This window comes from Phasianus colchicus, chromosome 3 (assembly GCF_987193195.1).
Source record: "Phasianus colchicus chromosome 3, bPhaCol1.hap1.1, whole genome shotgun sequence".
Taxonomy (NCBI): domain Eukaryota; kingdom Metazoa; phylum Chordata; class Aves; order Galliformes; family Phasianidae; genus Phasianus; species Phasianus colchicus.
Window position 1 is genome coordinate 89532416 of NC_143438.1, and position 20945 is coordinate 89553360.

Genomic DNA, 20945 nt, shown 5'->3' on the forward strand with positions numbered 1-20945 from the left:
AAAACTGAAAACAGTGTGATATTAGGAGGCAAAGTCTCAGCAAGGCCTTCAGAGTTTTAATAATAATCTTGACTGTATATTGAGTAAATATTCATCACAGATTTTAAATTTCATCCTCCTATTAGCAACCAGACATCCATGGAATTTAATTCTCACACAGCACTGAAAATCAGGAGAACACAACTACAGCAGGCCATAAATAGCAAACTAGGAAATATTCTGTTCTCCTGTATTTGAGTAAATATCACAATGAAACAGATGAAGACAGGCAACCCAAGCTATTCATATCTTTTGTCATCAGGAGAACGCAGTCATGTTTCCACAATATCCCAACTGTAGACATAGAGTACAGTGTTTCCTGACTGTGTGTTTTATGCTTCAGAACAGCCATGATTTCACTGGTCTAGGATTATGCCATGATCCAAAGGATGGAAAACCTTCTCTCTGAGGACAGAGAGAGCTGGAGCTGCCCAGGGAGGTGGTGGATGCCCAAACCCTGGAGACATTCAATGTCAGGCTGGATGGGGTTCTGAGCAACCTGATGTAGCTGTAGGTGTTCCTGTTCATTGTAGGGGGTTGGAGTAGGTGACCTTTAAAGGTCCCTTCCAACTCAGACAATTCTATGACTCTATGATTTCATCCTCCAAAAGAGAATTCGTGTTGGCTGAGTTCTGTTTGCAGGATTTCTTGCAAGATGAGCATGTTTCATGCTGCTCCAGCACTTTTTACTTTGTGTTTATGTGCAGAAACATGCCATCTGTGTGTCTTCTGAGATAAAATCTTGGCAGCAAAGACAACATCACACACTGAGTAATAGCCCAGTGATTCCTGGAATGTACTGATTGCAGCAAGAGTAACTGTGTTGGGTATAATTCTGGTCACACTGACATCAAGAGAATAGGTTCTTACTCTGTTGATGAGTGTTAAACACCTATTCAGGGAGGACAGAAAAATCAGAAAACAGAAAGGACTATATCCCTCTTCCTACTTCAAAATTGCACTTGTGGTCATGGTTAAGATGTTATCAATAGCAACACTGTGTGCACTAGAGAGTGCAAAAGACTCTTAATTTAACGATCTAGGTCCTTACATAAATTTGATATTGAACACCTAAAATATCAAGTGAACTCTGACACCATCTCTGTCCAATTCAAAAGTGGTGTCAGTACTCTGCAAGCTGAATAATACATTTAATGTCATACACTCCCTTCTGTCACAGTGTAGACTTTGACCTTTCCAGATTTCTTTCTTTTACATAGAACGACTTGCAGTATCATATGTTGGAATTGCTTTATTTGTTTGTTTTTCAGAATAGTGAAAAACATTTGTTTCTACTTGCATGGGCAAAACGATACACTCAGCCATATGATGAGTTATATTAAGAACTACTTATTGCATATAATCTTATTTCATGCACATGCCAAGCGAGAAAGAAACCCTCCATGTTTGTGTTATTAAAAAATTGCTTGAGTTCTGTGGCTCCCTTGTGAAACATTTTTAATTTGGCCATCAATAAAATAGATAAGGTCCCATTCCCACCCAAAGCAATAAAATGGCTATTTTGAAAAATTCTGCATATGGCTACACGTCACTGTTAAGATCAGAAGGTACAAAAAGCTCTGAAAATTACAAAAAGCGCTCTCATGAATCTGTCAAGCTGAATGGGTTTGTGGGTTGCTACTGTACAAAAAGCACTAATTATCAAACAGCAGGTAATCTGCACAAAAATATACCTGGAATATTTCTCATGGCAGTCAGATGTTTAGCCAGTGCATATCAGTACAGCTTGAGACCAAGCATTTTTTGTCTACTTATGCCAAGGGAGGATATTTCCCACTATATCTTTAAAATAACTTGGCCTTCTTTGTTCTCCTATAATAAGCCATTATTTCTGCAGCCGAAGCTCCTGAAAAACACGATTTCTGTGTCAGAGGGATAAAAATATCCCTGACACAACACTGGATTTCATTTAGAAAAGCATCAGAAGATTCACAGTTTGAGGTGGAATTTATTATTGATCATTTCAGCTCAACGCAAATTTGAAATTGTGCTCTGAAACAAATAATACACTTTTCTCAGCCAAATCCTTACAGCAGCATTAAGAAAAGATCAAAACATTTCTAAAATTAACCACTGGATTTAAAAATATTTCATGAATCCATTATTAGACATAAAGAGAAGAAAAGGGGCAGGAATCTGTTTTGGGTAAAAATGTGTAAAATTTGTACTTTTTGTCCGTTTGGTTTGTATTTCTTCAATATGATTGTGATTTGTGCTCTGAGAATGTTCAGCTGAAGCAGAAGACCCATTTTAATAAGCCCCACAGACACAAAGTTACAATATGTAATTAACCCCTGGAACATTATAAAACACTGATTTAAATCTGAAACAACCCCTTCTGAAGCAAAATCAACCTTTTTGAATTAAAATTAGCTTCTGTTTTATCCCAATTGCAGTGCCCGTAAAATCATCTGCAAAGCAAATGAACTCCAAATTGTTTTTTATGGAGTTTTTTTGGCATAATAAAAAGCTCAAAATTTTCCAACATTTAAAATCCAGACGCACAAAATGACTCATTTTAAATTTAGAGCTTTACATTGCCAAAACTAAGATCAGGATCCAGTCTGCACTTCTTCCACCTCATCCAGTGTCTTCTTGTCTTCTCCAAACTGTTACTGACAAAGCTCCCTTGACACCTGCAGCTCTGTATGAGATCTGACCAACATCAGTTTGGCAGAGCAGATCTGTTACCATTTGCCTGCTGAATGGGACAAGGCAGCTTCAAAACATGCATCTTTTTGATGAAGTCCTTTGAGGAAGCATCATCTGGGTATGCCGAAAACACTCAGACAAGAGCAAAATACACCCAAACAGAGTGGCTAGGAAAATTTTCACCCCAACCTAAAATGCTGTTTGAAAAGGCTGCGGAATCAAAAGAAGTACCCTAAAGATGAGAGGGGAGAGGCAGAGCTTAAGCATAGTCAGCAAATTATTGCTGTATCTCCCCAGCTTATGCCTTGTCTGGTTAAACACTGAAACTCCTACAATTACATTCCTGGCTTTGTCTTTGACAGTTTTAGTCTTGATGCTCGAATAGATCCCCGTCTGTCACTCTCAGCCTTCCACCTGCAGAATCCTAGAAACAGAATTACAGAATGGCTTAGGTTGGAAGGGACCTCAAAGGCCATCTAGTTCCAACCTCCCTGCCACAAGTAGGGTTACCATCTATTAAATCAGGCACTAGATCAGTCTGCCCAGGGCCCCATCCAACCTGTCTTTGAACACATTCAGAAGATACTGGGAGTTTTCAAAATCCTTCTTTAGCAAAAAGCCACTTTCATCAGGATTTCAGCCAATAAGCTGCACTATGAACTCCTGGTATCTCCCATTCTACCTCTTCTTGACAAGGGGCTAAAGCTTCAAAAGCAAGGCAGAGGGACACAAGTATGACAGCATTCTCAGTCTTCACAGATCTAACTACAGTAATTCATCTGCCAGTGACCTCATCACTGGAAATTATGAGCACTGTATTAAAAACCAACAAAAATCCTCACTAAGGATTTCAAGCTCTCTACAGTTGGGGTATTTTAAAAGAAGGATCATCTATATGGGTAGAGTAGTACTTTCCTGGGAAGTATCACTTTTGGTAGCAGGCACAGTTAGCAAGCTGCAGCTGGAACTTTCAGTCTTTGAACACCTCATTTATGACACAGTCTTTCTCTGGAATAAATCTTTTTGTGATGTTACAGCTGCTAAGGTTGTAATTCTACAGAACCAGCACATCACAGACTCCCTCTGAAATCACCAGCTATTTCAGAGGTATAAAAGAACACGTCAGATTTCAGTGGGAATTCAGCACGCCAGAAAGCTTGTGAGGAACATGCTTTTAACAAACTGGTTTTGAAAGAGTCTGCTTTTACAAAGGCTGCCTGTGAGCTGCTGGCTAAGCATCCAGGTGCTGGAGCAGATTCCAGATATAGCAGGTGTTAAATATTGCAACAGTGCTATATAAGATGGGGGAAGTAATAACTCCGAAGAGCAGAAAAGTTTGATTCTGTGCTTCAGAAAATTTTGGAGCATGGCTAAAGTGATTCTGGGATATATCAAGAGCAACTGACCCTGTGGGATTTTTTCTGATTAAGCCTATGAACACCTACATACAAAGACTGGTTATGAAACAGTGTACTCCATTAATACTCCTAATAGAAATGAAAACATGAGTGGCAAAACTGAGTAGTTGTGCAAAACCTGGTCATATGGAAACTTTAGCAGTACTTCTACTCCATACTCTCCTGGGAGGTTAATTCACATTATCATCTTTATTCTATAACTATATGTAGGCCATGAAATGTTTGCTATGAGCATATCAGGAAAAAAGTGCCCCAGTGCCACAAGGACATTCATAAACATCAAAATATACAGTTTTTTTCCTCCAAGTTTCTCCTCCAGCCTATTAGTCTCCCTTTTTATAAAACTATTACATGTTTGTGATGACTTTTTCCCTATTCTGTGCTCTTTTAGAAATAGAGGAGACATAAATACAAACCATATCTAAGATGCATGTGCACTGTTGATAGCATTCAACATAATGGCATGGAATATTTCTGCTTTTTTTCGCTATTAATTTCCTACTACTACCTACATCTGATTTCCTTTTTCTTTATTTATATATATTTTTTTCTCAGTAGTGAGATGTCAAGAATTTTTCACTATCTTTTCAATACCTTCTTATGCTTTAAGCAACCTTAGACCTTTCCTTTCATCTAGACACGCTGGTTTTGAGGATTTTTTCCTTCTGTACTTTTCCTTGCCAGCTGCCAAAGAAATGCTGTTTCTATGGAAAAAAATCACCTAGACCTCACTCGATTTTCACTGAAATCAAGGAAAAGGTGGATGTTAAACACAGTATGCTTTGGTAGTTAGCCTGTCAAACCAGGTGTCAAGCAGAAGGTAATCCTCCTATCTTTTGTCAGAAAGAAGATGACAGAGAAGCTGGCCTACAGCTGGGAATTTCAGATCAGGCAGAAGATGATACTAGAGTGATAACAGCAACAATAACCAAGTACAGTCATCTTTTTTGCATCTAAAAGTAAGTATCTTCCTAAGAGCCATTTAATAGATAATCCTAAAATCCTCAAAATCAGCATGCAGGTTTATTAATCCAGAGCAGGAAGGAGGAAGCTCCCAATCAAAAAAAAAAAAAAAAAAAGGAAAAGAAATGAACAAATGAACAAACAAATACAAATGACAACAAAAAAAACAACACTGAAATCATAATGCACAGACATATCTCTGAGTACATATGCACACACAAGGATATTCGTCTCCTCTCTACTCACAGAGCAAAACAACTTCACCTCTCACCCTATTTGAACCAACAGAAGCAAATCTGATCTGAAAAGTGTTCAGCAGTAGGAGTATAAAAATGATAATTGAAAGTTTATTACTTAATGCTTGGCAAAGCTATTTCCCATGGCAATTTGATAAATACCTTGACTTTTCTGCTCATCATAACCTCAGACATTTATTGCCTCATTTACTTTAACAAACGTTCAGTTATCTTCCAACTACCCAGACTATATTTAACAGACTGTACAGCAGGAATGTTGCCATGGTAGAAAAAAGCCAAGGGATGAGACTGGAAGTTCAGGGGGTGGGAGGGACAACAGCTTTGCAGAGCAGCGCAGTCATTTTATGCAAAAAAAAAGCACATTAATTTAAGCAGAAATAACACCTCAGCAGCCTTGGGGAAGCAGACTCATAGAACGGATTGGGTTGGAAGGGATCTGAAAGATCATTTCCAGCCCCCTTGTCATTGACAGGGTTGCTAACCACTAAATCAGGTAGCCCAATCCAACCTGGCCTTGAACACCACCAGGGATGAGGTATCGACAACTTCTCTGGGCAATTTGTTCCAGTGCCTCACTACTCTCCGAGAGAAGAATTTCTTCCTAAAATCTAACTAGAATTTCCCCTCTTTTAGATTAAACCATTCCCCATATTGGGAAATTTCTCCTCTGCCTTTCCCAGCCTTTCCCAGCTACAGGGAGAACAAGGACCCACAGCTTCAAAGAATACATAGAGGAGCTACAGGAAACCAAGACTGGGCAAGTAGCTTGGATTATTGAAAGTATTTATTGCTTTATTTACTGCAAACCAGTTCTTGCTTAGGCAAGGTCATCCTGGACAGCAGGGCTTCACAATCAAAAGGAAATAGGGAAGAAAAATGCAGTTGGTGAGTGGATTGCAAACTTCCACAGAAGTGGGAATTTTATGGCTAAAAGGATAAATAGTTCTTGTAGCAACCCACTCACTACCTGTCCTTCTGTGGGTTAACACGGTCTGACAAAGCTGCCAGTTTGTGCCCTCTCTGCTGCAATGAATTGCTCAGAGGCACACAGCTGTGGGAGCTTGTGGTGAAGGATGGGGCTCTGCTCCTGCTTTCTGGATGTTGGGGCAGCTACTGCATACTCTACATCTGGAGAGGTTTGGGTTTTCATGTAAAGAAGGAAAATGGAACAAATTCCCAAAACAATAGAAAAGAACCTGACATCTTTCAACAGAAAGCAGGTGATGCTCATGAAAACGGAAGAAAAAATGCACAGAAGAGGATGTCAGTGGAAAACATTACCAGTCCTGGTGTTTTCACTGTCTTCTTTGGCACTTAGATATCTCCAGCAGCTGAGGAAAGATCAAAGCACTCCAAATAGACCAATGGATCACAGTGTCTTATGGAGCCAGTATTAGAAGTTTGTTCTTTGGTCTGCATTTCTCTGATATGATTCTAATTAGCTGTATTATGATGGTAGCGCCTAGAGGCTCAATTATTTCATTTCACTGGGGATCATTGCTGTATTAATTTTTAATCAGTATGCTTTAAATATTTACCAAAGTTGTTAAGAACCTGCAATGAGATGCCAAGACCCTTTTTATCAATAGAGAGGATTCAACTGTCTTAGGCAAAGTCCTGCTTGTTTATCACTCAGCCAAAATTCAAAACTTAAAGGGAAGTACTAACCTGCTTTACTTTGTAAAGACTCTTCAGCTTGGAACTATTTGCAATGTGCTTTTTTAATGATTTCCTTTATTTACAAATTTAACCTAGAGACATTTTCTGCAAAATACTTAATTGGCTTAGTCATAAATTCTACATCCTAGATAAATTAAGAGGAGGGGTAATGGAAAAGGGACATGGAAAAAAGATGATTAATTTCAAAATATTTGCTTTGTTTTTTTTTTTCTTTTTTCTTTTTTCCTTTTTTTCCTTAAAATTCCAGGTCTCACATGCAAAACAATGTAGAAATGTTCATCTTCTATTACAGATGTTCATCTGGATAAGGTCCTCAGCAATCTCACCATCCTTGAAAATGGCCCTGCTTTAAGCAAGGACTTGAACGATTAGGGTTAGGGTTAGGAAGTCATCCTAAAGTAGTCTGTGATTCCAGGTATATTAATGATAAATTATTCTGGAGGATATACAATGGAATTATGAAGCATGGACTACAGCTCCAGGAACGAGTGCCACGTGGTCAGCCCTTGGAGGTTCAAGTTGTTCCCTCTCTTTAGAGATGCAAGCTGAAAAAGTAACAGATGTAAAGGTTCTCTATGACCGGGGACCCTGATCAGTGCCCCTGGCCATACTGTCCATGGATAATACCTGAAATAAATGCAATGTTAAGTCATTCCTCACAACTTAAGATTGGATTTTAAATCAGAATCGTTCTTGAATTTTGTCATTTCCCATGGCAGATTTACAGTAGAATAATCCTGGGAGGGTTGTATTTTTTGATTTTCCTTTTTCATTTTTAATTCTTGCACTCTCCTGGAGAAGCACGTAGCCCACGGCTTGGATAGGTACATTCTATGCTGGGTAAAAAAAAAAAAAACAAAAAAAAAAAACTATCAGGGTAAAAGAAGTGTTAGAGAGTGGTGATGAATGGAGCTAAATCCAGCTGATCTGGTCACTAGTGGCATTCATCAGGGGTCAGACCTGGGGCTGGCCCTATCTGGTATTTCTACTGATGATCTGGGTGAAGGCACTGAGTGCATCTTCGGTAAGTTTGCAGATGACAAGAAGCTGGGAGTGTTGAACTGCCTGAGGGTAAGAAGGCCCTACAGAGGGATCTGAACAGGCTTTATTGCTGGGCTGAGGCCAATGGAATGAAGTTCAAAAGATCAAGTGTTGTGTCATGCACTTTGCTCACAACAAAACCCATACAATGCTACAGACTTGCAGCAGAGCGTCTGGAATGCTGTGCAAAGGGAAAGGGTCTCGAGGTATTAGCTAACAGCTGGCTGAACATGAGCCAGCAGTGTGCCCAGGTGGCCAAGTAGGCCAGTGGCATCCTGATTTGTATTGGAAATAGTGTAGTCATAGAGACAAGGGAGGTGACTGTACCTCTGTACTCAGCTCAGCTGAAGCCATACCTCGAGTACTATGTTCAGTTTTAAGCCCCTCACTATAAGAAAAACATTGAAGCTCTGGGATGTGTCCAAAGGACAACAAATCTGAGAAAGGTCTGGAGCACAAGTCTATGGGGAGCAGTGAGGAAATTAGAATTGTTCAGTCTCAGAGGAGACCTTATTGCTCTCTACAACTACTGGAAAGGAAGTAACTAGTGACAGGATGAGAGGGAACAGCCTCCAGTAGAATCAGGTTGGATATTAAGAAAAATTTCTTCTCAGAAAGAGTGATGAGGTAGTGAAACAGGCTGCCCACGGAGGTGGTGGAGTCATGATCCCTGAAGGTTTTCAAGAAAAGGGTAGATGTGGCACTGAGAGACAGGGTTAGTGGGCGCAGTGGTGATGGGTTGATGGTTCGACTAGATGATCTTAGATGTCTTTTCCAGCCTTCATTATTCTGTGATTATCCCCTTCCCTCTGACAGCAAGAGAAGTGAAGAATGCGTTGTCTTTGTTTTGGAGTGAAAATAAACTTCTTACACTCAATTTTTCAAAGCAGATGATTTTGTCATTGCTGATGTGTTTCAGTATGTTTCAGTTCCAGTCTATTTTTTATCCTCACAGCAAAATTTCATCACAATCAACACCTTCTTGTACTATTACTACCATTTTTGACAAAAACAACATTTTCTGATATGAAAATATTCCATCACAATTTCTTCCTCCAGCTTGAGCTGTAATATTTGTTCAGCACAGTCTATTCCCTGCACAGCAGCTGTGATATCATTGTGCCACAGGCACTAAATGAATGTGAAAATAAACTCAGGACATCTAGCCTGAAGCAGTGGAGATGCAGAGAAGGCAATGGAGCTGTTCTCAGTTAAACTTACAAAGGGCCAAACTTGCACTATGATGTAGAAGATCTGTAGTGACATTTCAAAGCCACTTGCTTTCATCTATTAAAGCTTTCCTGTCTTGAACCTTTGCAGAAATGACTTCTCACCTTCCTAAAGCTCTGCCAAGTCAAATATTTCACTCACTACCTCCCTGGTTGCTTAAGTACCTCTGAACATATGCTACTTTGATACCAACATCCTCAATCTAATTTATTAGGCTTGCTTGGTTCACAGATGAAGAATTAGCTGATTTTGATAGGACTGGGTATTCAGTTGAAAAGTAATTTGTCATGATGCTAACCTCTTTTTTATCCTACTTGATATGGGTAAAACCAAAAACCTACTCCTTCTGCTAGAAGCTATTGTTCTTGTGATCTAAAAGACATCACTCAGTGCACCAAAGATTTACAAAGAAGACAGGCTAAATCCTTGCAATCTAATTACTGCCCTTCTTTTCTGCTAAAAAGACCTTCAGTACAATAAAAAAATACCCCAAAAATCACTTAATGTATGAGACAGGCAAAATATTTTGCTTAGATGACAATGGACATGAGTTGCAGCAAAGGTAAGGAAAATATTTTCACTGCACAAGTGGTTGTACACTCAAAAGTTGCCCAGAGAGGTGGTGGAATCTCCATACACCATATTTAAAATTCATCAGGAAGTGGCCTTGATCAACATGACAAACCTTCAAAAGCTTTGGGCAGGAGTGGGACCGGATTATTTCCAGAGGTCTCTTCCAATGAAAATTATTCTGTTAAATTATGACCATGTTTTGCAGTCCTGTGCAGTCATGTCATGCTGACAAGGAGCTTAATCTAATCATGATGCCTCTTAAAGCTGCCTGTAAGCATGCAGCATAAAGATGATCCTCCCAAGAGGCATAGCTAAATCAGGGCTTTTTAGACTGCACATCTGTGTTGTTACTACAAGAGGATAAACTGGAGAAGGACATCATAAAGGTCCATATTTGCTGGGCGTATGTAAAGACATCAAACGTAGAGGAAACCATCAACACAGATTTTGTAGCCCTGTCTTCAGGAGGAGGAATATTTCAAAGCAAGTAGTCAACATGTAACTCAGCAGTCACAACTGTAAGAAAAAAACTTTCAAGTGCTACAGAAGAGCTATCAGATCAACCTCCTTGATGTCCTTTCCTCATAGCCCAGGACTCCGCAAAGCTGAGATCACAGCCTAAGAACAATTAGACAAACAAAATGGGCTGTAGGTAGGATCTCAAGAGGGAGGTAGGTGGAAACTCTGCAGCAATCTGAGCTTTCATAGCAGGCTCCTGGCAAACACCTACGCAGAGCTACTCACGACTGTGAGACTCACAGCTTGTACCGACCCACCCAAATCATTCTTTGCTTGGGTGCAGAATGGTAACTGAAGCAGCGCATACACAGAGCAGCGGGAGGAGAGGAGCCCAGAGCAGGGATGAGCTACAGCACAGTATATTGTGGTATACCTCTCATTCCTTATCTCAAGTTGCCCAGGTCAATGATAATTTGTTGTGGTTGACAGTTTTGGTACAAGAGCAGGAGTGGGGAAGTGGAATTAAAAGACCCAGTGACACTGGTATAAGGTAGACTAGAGAGAGACTGTCATGATTGCAATCCTAAATTATTATCTCTGTAGCAATATGTGAATCAATGAATAGTCAGACAGGATCATCCTTGTATTAAAATCTTCTTCACAGTAAAATCATTTCCTCTATTTATATTTTTAACTTAATGAATACTGGGAGATAGTGAAAACTGAGTACACTGGCTAGTAGCTGCCATCTCCTTACTTGGTAGAACTTTGTTTGAAATCTGTAGGGCAGGATTTGTTAGTGCACATTTTCAGGAATCAAAACAGAGAGTAAATATGTTAAAAGTAAATGTACAGTTTTGTCCACCACTAACATCCATACACTAGCCTTTGCAACAGAGGGAACAACATTTTCCTGAGTAATCTCTAATAACTGTGTTGTGAGATAGCTGAACGTAGGCAAAGCGCTGAGTGTTATATCCTCCTTCTTTCCTAACTACAGCAGGGAGCCCAGTACTCACAGTTCTGTAATGAGAGGGAAGTTCCAGAATGCTTTATTCTGGCTTTTCCCCAGTGGAAACGTTCCAATGTGTATAAATAATTTAAAAAAAAAAAAAAAAAAAAAAGATTAGTCAGATCAATTTTTTCTTCAAGTGGGGGTTAAAGAATTCAGAGGGCATGCAAGAGACATTGGCTGCAACCCCACTCTCATTAGTGTTTAATTTTTAAAGTACAAAATAGGATAATTAAAATGAATCAAGAAAGACGCACTGTAAAACAGAAAGCCCTCTGCATCACTGGCAGAGCTCTCTCCTGGAAAATGGGAGATACAGTTCTGCTTTGGGAAGTCTTCATTTCACCTGAAAAGAGGATTTTAAATTCCTAAAATCTTACAGATGGCACTTGAGCCTTGATGTTACTTGACTCCACGTTGCAGCTGCAACAGCACTACAGGAAAATCAGAAATTTCAGAAAATCTCTTTGCTCACCTCTTCTTTAAGAGCTTATGAACACCTGCAGCTCCCATTAACTGCAATTTGTGGAAGCCCAGCTCATCTGGAAATCAGCCCTTATACCCACACCACAAAGTGCATTAAAATAGAGTACATGGATACTTTCACATCAGCAAGTCACCAATAATCTCAGTAACTAGCAATTACTGAAAACCACCTGTATGCTGCCCGCATGGAAGTTGTTAGTGAAGTATGCATGTGCCAACCTAAGCCTTTCAACATCTCATTTAGCTCATTACCCTGTCTGCACATCTGCTTTTTCAGATAGCTATTGAACAAATTATATTTGTGGTGCATTTTTTTTCAATAACCCACCAATTCAGAACTTGTTCTCTACCCACTGTATAATTTTTGTAGCAGGAAAAGATTGAAATGCCAATATAGCTGCTTTAGGAGCCATGCACCGTTATTAAGAGGACATCAATGTAACTGTTAGCTAGCAGTGATCATGGTTGTAGATTAACATTTCAATGAATTTTTTATAGTCTAAATTGTGGGAACGATAGAAGCTATTTTCTTTTGTTGTAAAAATCTTCCATTAGTAATTCACTCTCATTTAGTTAGTTGAACTGGCATGTGTTCTAAACACAGACACATACGAGCTATTTCTGCGTAGTGTATCACAATTTGTCTTGTTTAAAAGATTTTTAAAGGATTTTTTCAACAGAGCACATCCAACTTGTTCATTACAGCAGGTATGGAACCACCTAACAAATGTGTGGCCACATCAATTCGAACGTATGCAAGATTACCGCATATGCAGAGAGAACCAGTCTATTGTCTAAATTTCCATTTCAAATAGCATATACCTGAATGTGACAAATGCTGATATCGCTTTAAGGAGAGCTCTGCAACTTCATGTGTACAATAAAGCATTTCTTCTTCTGAGCTGAAACCATCTGTGATCTGGTCAAGAGGAAATAACATTACTCTTGGATTTAAGTGTACTGGTGCTTTCCTATCAACAGTAATCACTGGACATTAAATTGATAAGAGTTGTAGACTGTAGCAGAAAGAGTTGAATTTGTCTTTTCTCACGTAGAGCAAACATAATACCGCTCACTGATACATGAAAGCTTCTCAATATACTCATGATTTATGATATAAAACCTTCCTGCTCAGTAAATTACTCACATGGCATCCCAGTTGGAGAGCATTTATTTAAAAATATCTTTTCAGAATGGAGAAAGGACAAAGATTTTTAAAAGTGGAGAAGGATAAAGGAAAACTGAAAATGCAGAAGATGTCTGACATATGGCTGATTCCTCCACCCATGAATTTATATTTATAATCTGCAGTCAGCTATTGAATAATATTATCACAGATCAGATAGAAGCAGGATATGAATTTGACAATGTACACAGTCTCAAAATCCTCTGTTGCTCAAAAAAATAACTACATGAAGGATTATAAGAGAATCTTTTTGTTTCCTTCCTCTTAAGTTTTAAGTTTGCTTTTGTCACTGCTTCTTTATTTTACAGAGGTCGTCTGAAAATTTAACAAGCAGGAATCTGGTTCAATGGGGGGAAAAAAAAAAAAAAAAAAAGATTTCCAAGGTCAACACCTATCTAGGAAGAAAGACGTTAATTTTGGAGTATTTGTATTAAAAACCTTCCAGCGTTGATGTTCTATTTCATTTTTTCTTACTGCTGCACTAAGAACTGAAATAAATAACCTCACTGAATATCAAGTCAAAATAGTGTAGAGTTGCACAGGAAAAAATACATTAGGTGATCTAAATAAGAAATTAATTTTTTCTCCCTTCTTCTTCTTCTTTTTCAGTTCTGAGAACTTTTATGATTTTGTTACCACCAGAAGTAGGAATATTCTCAGGAAGATACATAACTTCTTTAGAGGACAAGGACAGCTCCAGTAACAAAGAGACGGAAGGCTTCATGTCCGGACTAGAGAAACTGGAATCATACAGTGAAGGTACTACACCACAACTGAAGATTATAAAGGAACTGACTGAAGTCATTTACATCTTTCCCTGACATCTGAACATGATTTTTTATATAGCAATATTTGCTAGTCAACCACTTAGAACTCCCAAGACCAGCAGCCAACAACTTTCATCAGACTTGATGAAATGAAAATGTTGCCTAAGCTGAGCAGCAGCAGGAAAATACAAAATCACAGCATCATAGAGTCACAGAATTGTAAGGGTTGGAAGGGACCTCCAGAGATCAAGTCCAGCCCCATTGCAAAGCAAGCCCCCTACAGGAGGCTGCGCAGTTAGGCATGCAGGTGGGTCTTGAATATCTCCAGAGAAGGAGAATCCACGACCTCCCTGGGCAGCTTGTTCCAGTGCTTTGTCACCCTCACTGTGAAGAAGTTCCTTCATATATTGGTGCAGAACTTCCTATGCTCCAGTTTATAGCTGTTTCCCCTTCTGTCCCCACAGACCGCTGAAAAGAGGTTGGCCATGTCTCTTTGATTCCCACACTTAAGACATTTATAAGCATTAATCACCTCTGAGTCTTCTTTACTCAAGGCTGAATAGATCCAGTTCACTCAGCCTTTCCTCATAAAAACTATTATCTTCCTTCAAACCTCGGTATATACAAAAATTGACCTTAGGAGCCATACTTCCTGGCCTGTATACATATATGGGACATACCTGGGACAACAGGATTCATTACAGGATGAGGAAAATGTTGTTTCTCTCTTTTACCTGTGCCAAAATCCTCTCTCTCTACCCCAAGGTTTTTTGATAAGTTAAAACAGAATCAGAAAACTTTAAGGTTAATTCTTCCTTTTTGCATCTTATTTTGTACACAATAAACTAAAGCCATAGATTGCATCTGATCTAACAGTCTCTAAACCAATAATCCACTTCAATCAGGATTTCAGTAAAGAAAGCTCAGTGTAGCCTGGACATCAGATAGAGGTGTCAGTCTGGTATACAAACATGGTCAGATATGTCTATGCATTTAACTAGCAAGATGAGAGCTGAAATATCTGGAAGATGCCTTGAATTTGAAGAGCCCAATGTAACTGAGTTTGAGGTAAATTCATAATTAAATTCTTAATGCTGCTGTACCCAGTCAACAACTGAACGTAAAGAACCAGCTCCCACCTCTCCTTCCCAGAGATTTTCACACTAAAACATAAGAAGCTTTTATATTTTGAAACATATAAAATTCCAGCTGAGCAAAGTGAGTGTATTATTATACTTTACTGCAGCAGGAAGTACACATGGGAGGTATCTACATGCTGTATTTTGTGAAGTCTGTCTTCATTCCTCTCTGCCTGTCAAAGCTCAGAGTGTTCTGTCATTAAAAAATGGTGGCTAAATGTTTCAGTAAGAAATAGCATTTTCTTTCTCAGTCTTAAGCAGGGAGAAGGAATATAGTTAGGTTCTTAAAGACTGAAAGCAGTTACGAAGATTTATCACCATCAAAAGATTTCTTTAGTCAGCAGACCACAGCCACTAGAAGGAAAGAAACCCTGTGGCTGAGGCTGATGCTTGATCAAAATATGTTTATTCTAGACTGAAAGAAGACATATGCTTACCAACATGTGTGCATGCACACACAGACACATGCACAGAATTATGCACACATGCTGAATTATATACTGCAAATACAGGACACTTCTATATTTAAATTCCCAGCTTGTTGCTTGGATGATTATATCTAATAGATAAATCTAAACCTCAAGAAGAACACATTCCTCTTGTTTAGGAACATGGCTAGCAATCCCTGCAACAGTCCTGATAACAGCAAGGCTTTGTTCTATATCTGAATACATCCTCTGCCACAGAGTGTCTGAAAATATCCTGAGCACTCATTCGAAGCATAGAGTGGTGGTGAATGAAGACTTTTATAAACATGCCAAAGGTATGTGAACACTGAAGAGCAGATCCTGAAATTTTAAGAGTGTGTTTTTGTCATTTGTACTGGAAATACTTCAAATTGCAGCCAGTCAGTATGCTGTTGTCTCATCTCTTACTTCACTGAGCTTTAGAATTTGCTGCTGAGGGAGCACCCTGGCTCAAACTCAAAACCAAAAAAGGCACCCTCAAATTTAATGGTGCTGACAAAGATGAACAATGTTGAAACAAGTTACAGGAGCGAGAACAGTCAGACATCAAAGTAAATTTCTGCTACAGCCTGGGCTTCTGAAACAAGCCCCATGAGAACTGAACTTGCTGCCTTTCTCTTCCAAGAATGGCTAAAAACCAAGAGAAATCCCAATACAATTATGATTCCTGCTACAGAATCACAGTTTTATGGATTCAGAAACTTTATTTTTTTAACATTTCCACTTTTGTTACTAGCCAATCATTTCACTGTCAACAATAAAAAAAAGAACACTCAAAGAAAATATTTCTTAGAGACTAGTGAGTTTCAAGGCAGCTCTTTTCTGCTTCTGGAAGGTCACCTTCTGGTATTCCACTGAAAAATTCCACTCTTATACGCATAAGAGCTTTTATCTCATAAAGTTCAAATGAATCAGAAGAGCTGTCTAACAAATTACGTCCTTCATCATCATTAGATGATCTCTGATGTGTCGTGTAGTTGTCCGATGCTACTGAAAACTAAAATGTTTCAGCTCTTCTTGGACAGAAAATGAAATACATGTATCTGGGGTTGGTGGTCTGATCTCTGAAGAGACGTGTTTGGGTATTCCGTATGAATTGGAGTTTGCAAGGTTTATACAAAGAAATATCACACTTTCATAATTCAGCTGAGAAGAAATGAATTTAAGATCTGTCCATGATGTGCCAGTCTCCTGTGGATTTTCCTAGACAGTCAAGGGTGATTGCTGTCACTCTTGGATGGCAGTAAGAATGCAGAAGGAATTCAACAGACAATTTCCAATCAAAGGAAAATATATTAAGGAAGGAAATTCCTATGAACCCCACAAAAATATTTCCCTCTATGAATTTTGACTCTGTTTTACTCATAATCACTTCAGCCAGTGTAACTCGTTAAAAGCCAGAAAGTTACTCTAACCATCATTTCTATTCAATGTGAACTTTGTGTTGAACTTAGACTTGAGCTCATTACCACTTGGATTACACCACCACTTGTATCTTGGCTAGATCCACAGCAAACTTGATCTGGTTTTTTTTGTTGTTGTTGGTTTTTTTTTGTTTTTTTTTCCAGTTTGGGCCCCTATATCCTTTCCAGAACTTAATTTCACATCCCTACTCTTGCATACATATTTATTCAATACAAAATAGCCTTGCACTATGCTCACATCTCACTGTGGAAGCATGACTGAAAGAACGTTATGCAATTTTGTGATACAAGAAATCCAATTTTTTTCTGTTGTGACATATTTTCTAAGTGACATAAATGAGTCATTTAGCTTTTTCATGGTTCTACTTCCATAAAAAAAAATAAATAAAAGGGGTTATGAATAGCACTCTTCACTCCACAAAGGCTGAAATGAAATGCTCAGGCATGAGAGCTATGAATCCCTGCAAAGTGCTTCATGTACTATTCTTCTTGGGCTAGTTCAAATAGAATCAATTAATTTCAGAATGGCTGAGGTTGTGCAGGAATCCCTGGGTCCATCTGGTCCAACCCCTGCTCAAAGAGGGACAACCAAAGAAGTATGCCAGGCTTCTTCTGTTATATCATCAAGGAGAAGATTCTACATCATCTCCAGGCAGCCTGTGGCAAGGCTCAGTCACCACAGAGTACAGAAGTGTTTGCACATATTCAGACAGAACCTCCTGTGTTTCATTTCTTACTGAGACTTGCTAAGGAGATATTCTATCCCAAGTCACTGGTTAATAAGTTAAATGATACTGGATGAAATACTTTTTTCTTCTTCCATTACACCAGGCAATCTGTGCTCCATCAGCTTGCTCATAGTACTGAACCATCTTCCACAAGTGCCAACCATCCATTCTCACTCTCACCCGTGTTTCCTTTAACTAATATTTAACACAATGGCTTTAGAACTGACAATCTGGGAATCTGGCAGATGTGCTTGGACAAGAAATACCAGCCCACATTTTTCTTGACTGCAATCTCATTATACTTTTTTCCTGGACCTGAACTCCCTCTTTAAACACTTCTGAACATGGCTGATAACAGGCAGATAAGGGTGTCTTTCAAAATATTTAATGCTCTAAGAAAGTATAGTATACAATACATACAGAGACAAATGTAGAATCATAGAATGGTTTGGATTAGAAGGAACCTTTAAGAACATCAAGTTCCAATCCCCTGCTATAGGCAGGGACACCTCCCTGTAGACCAGGTTGCTCAAAGCCCCATCCAGCCTGGCCTTCAATGCTTCCAGGGAGGGGGCATCCACAACCTCACTTGGCAACCTGTTCCAGTGTCTCACCACGCTCACAGTAAAGAATTTCTTCCTAATATCTAGTCTAAATCTACCCTCTTCCAGTTTAAAACTATTTCCCCTTATCCTGTCACTATCTGCCCTTATAAAAAGTTCCTCCCCAGCTTTTCTGTAGGTCCCCTTCGGGAACTGAAAGGCGCTATAAGGTCTCCTCAGAGCCTTCGCTTCTCCTGCCTGAAGAGCCCCAGCTCTCTCAGCCTGTCCTCGTAGACTGAAAGAGGTACATATTAAACACTGCAGACAGCATGATTGTCTATGATCTGGCCAGAGTTTATCAGTTCAGAGACAGATGGACACTGAGATCTTTATGCTATTCTCTGCTGCAGTTGTAGCTTTTAAATATTTTCCATCAGACGGCATAACCAAACAACAAGAAAAGTGACCCCCTTCCCCCCCCAAAAAAAAGGAAAGGCTATAGATAAAACAGTAAAAGACCATTTTAAATCTTAAATGTGTGGTTCTTCAGTAGGGTACATCCAACCTACTTCTGAAGAATTCAAGAATTTTTTTTTTTTTTTTAACATCTGACTGAAATGAATAATATCAAGATGGTTTTGGTAGACAAAAAGTCATTGGAACATTACTGGAATTTGGAACAAATTATGAAACTCATAGGTAACACAGATAGTTACCATTGCTGGAAAACAATAATGCAATGGGGTACAGGGAAACGTGGGGTGAAGTAGTCACAGTATATTTATTGATAACGCATGTTATGAAGATTACATCAAATATTTGTGAACTGGTGTTCAAAGTCAACATGAAAGATACAGCAACAATGAAACAGAGAGAAAGAGCCATCAGGAACACATTACCACGCAATGACAAAATATTTAAAGAATATGGGGATTTGGCTCCATATCTGAGTTTAGATGCCCGCATGTGCACCTAGGTTACCCACAGCTTTTAAAAGTTGGTGGAGCCTGGAGAGTTTCTAGGGTACTCTATAGCAGGAAAAACAGAAATGTAGCCAGTGAGCTGAACAGAAATTTATTATTATTATTATTATTATTTCAGATTAATGGAATTAAACATCCAAGTAAAAAGTTAGCAGGTAAAGTGCTGTTAAAGTTATATAAATCACAAACCATATTTGTTAACTGAGTCAACCCTAATACGGTAATTAACATAGAATTAGTCTCTCCTGAGGAGATATAAAACATACGAAATCAAGAAAATCTGGAATCCGGCCCAGAAAAAGGGTTATATAAATACGATGTACAGAACTATTTATTCAACATGTCTGCATTAACCTTTTGAGAAAAAAAAAAAAAATCAAAATGCTAAATTTTAAGTGCTAGAATAAACTAAAAATTTGAGGATTTTATTCCTAATCCCATAGAGCCGAACCTTAAGTACATCTTCAGAATGAGATAATTTCATATGCATGAAACATACAATGTTCACAGTACAGCCATCCTTTTTACGAGAGGGTACTGCCAGCTAGGAAGATCCTTAAATGAAAAACACAGAAACATGCTGTCAGCCTTATTTTAGTGGCAAGGAACAAACCTGGCAAGAGCATCTAGTGGCCAAATCACTGACTCAATGTCTCTATCACAAACTCCAGCTGAAAGTCAGAGATTAGAAACACGGTACTGGAAAAACAGAAGCAGTAAAAAAAACAGAAGCTGTAAGAAAAAAAAGTTCCAAAGGACGAGAACAAATCCATCAAGGAGAGAAATGAACAAAAGAAAGACTACACAGAGAATGAGTTTGGAACACACAATCTCAAACAAAGAACCTATTATCTCAACAGAAATTAAAACTAAGCAGGTGTTTGCGAGTGTCCCCTATCCATAGCTTCCAGGTACTTTACTGTCAGATAAGAGGAAGTTTAATTCTTACAATAGATGAGTGGTTGCATCCTTCACAAGGCAGCTGGTGACTTTTAATCCCAATATTTTATTAAGTCAAATCAGCATGGAGTCCATTAGACAACCCAGGTAGGAAGTATGAGAAAGCTATTAGATGGAGAAGCTGCCTTTTCATGCCAATAGCCTAAAAATCCCATTATCACTCTTAAATGTTAAATGCATACCTTCACCATAAAAACATCTATGCAAAACTATCAAGTAGAAATCCCAAAGATTCCTAAGTATGATAAATACATTTAAACAGCCACATTTGCATTTTAAAACTTGTAGACTTTGTAAAAGGAGGCACAGAAATTGGAGCTTTATTAGGCACGGAACAATTCCCATGTCATTTAGATTTCCTCTTAGCCCCCAGCAAGCAACTCTTCCCCCTGCTTATTTGTACAGCCTTGGCACTAGGGGTCCATCATTCCCAGCATTTAGCTCTCAAGGCTCTGACAGCCTAACATGTTTGGACTTATAAATAGAAAAAAAATTTGCGTCAGCCACTACACTATGTTAATTTTCTAATTTGCCATATTTTCATTACTCGTTACAAAACATCACTTCCCCCCCCTCACCAGGGAATCATCTCTTGTGTAAAGGAGATAAATGTGGTTAACAGTCTAATTAATCCTCACGTTAGATCATATTTTCTTAGAAGGAAATACTTAAATTTGTAGAAGGCAAAGAAAGAATACTAATTAAATGGAAGTTCCCCTTTTCCAAAAAGATAGGTCAATTTTCTGTCCACTCAAACCTTCCTCTTAATTGCAACATTTCAGATATTATTCCTTTCAACCATAGCATTTCCATTCCCATTTCTCTGGAGAAGATTGCAGAGCTGACAGTACTCTGTCTATTAAACCACTCCCAGCAAAATGCATTCTCAAGTGAACAGAAGCTCCCATGACTACTGCT

General features: G+C 38.7%; 1 protein-coding gene and 1 long non-coding RNA gene across 3 annotated transcripts in view; one reads left to right on the top strand and one right to left on the bottom strand.

The window, feature by feature from the left end:
* The window catches only part of FAM135B (family with sequence similarity 135 member B), a 183583-nt gene that overhangs the window by 135737 nt on the left and 26901 nt on the right, over nt 1-20945 (bottom strand). The window lies entirely within an intron of this gene.
* Nucleotides 3733-7698, top strand: LOC116227519 (uncharacterized). Its single transcript, XR_004166584.2, has 4 exons — nt 3733-3819; nt 4974-5089; nt 5984-6107; nt 7323-7698. It is a non-coding gene; the product is annotated as an uncharacterized LOC116227519 (long non-coding RNA).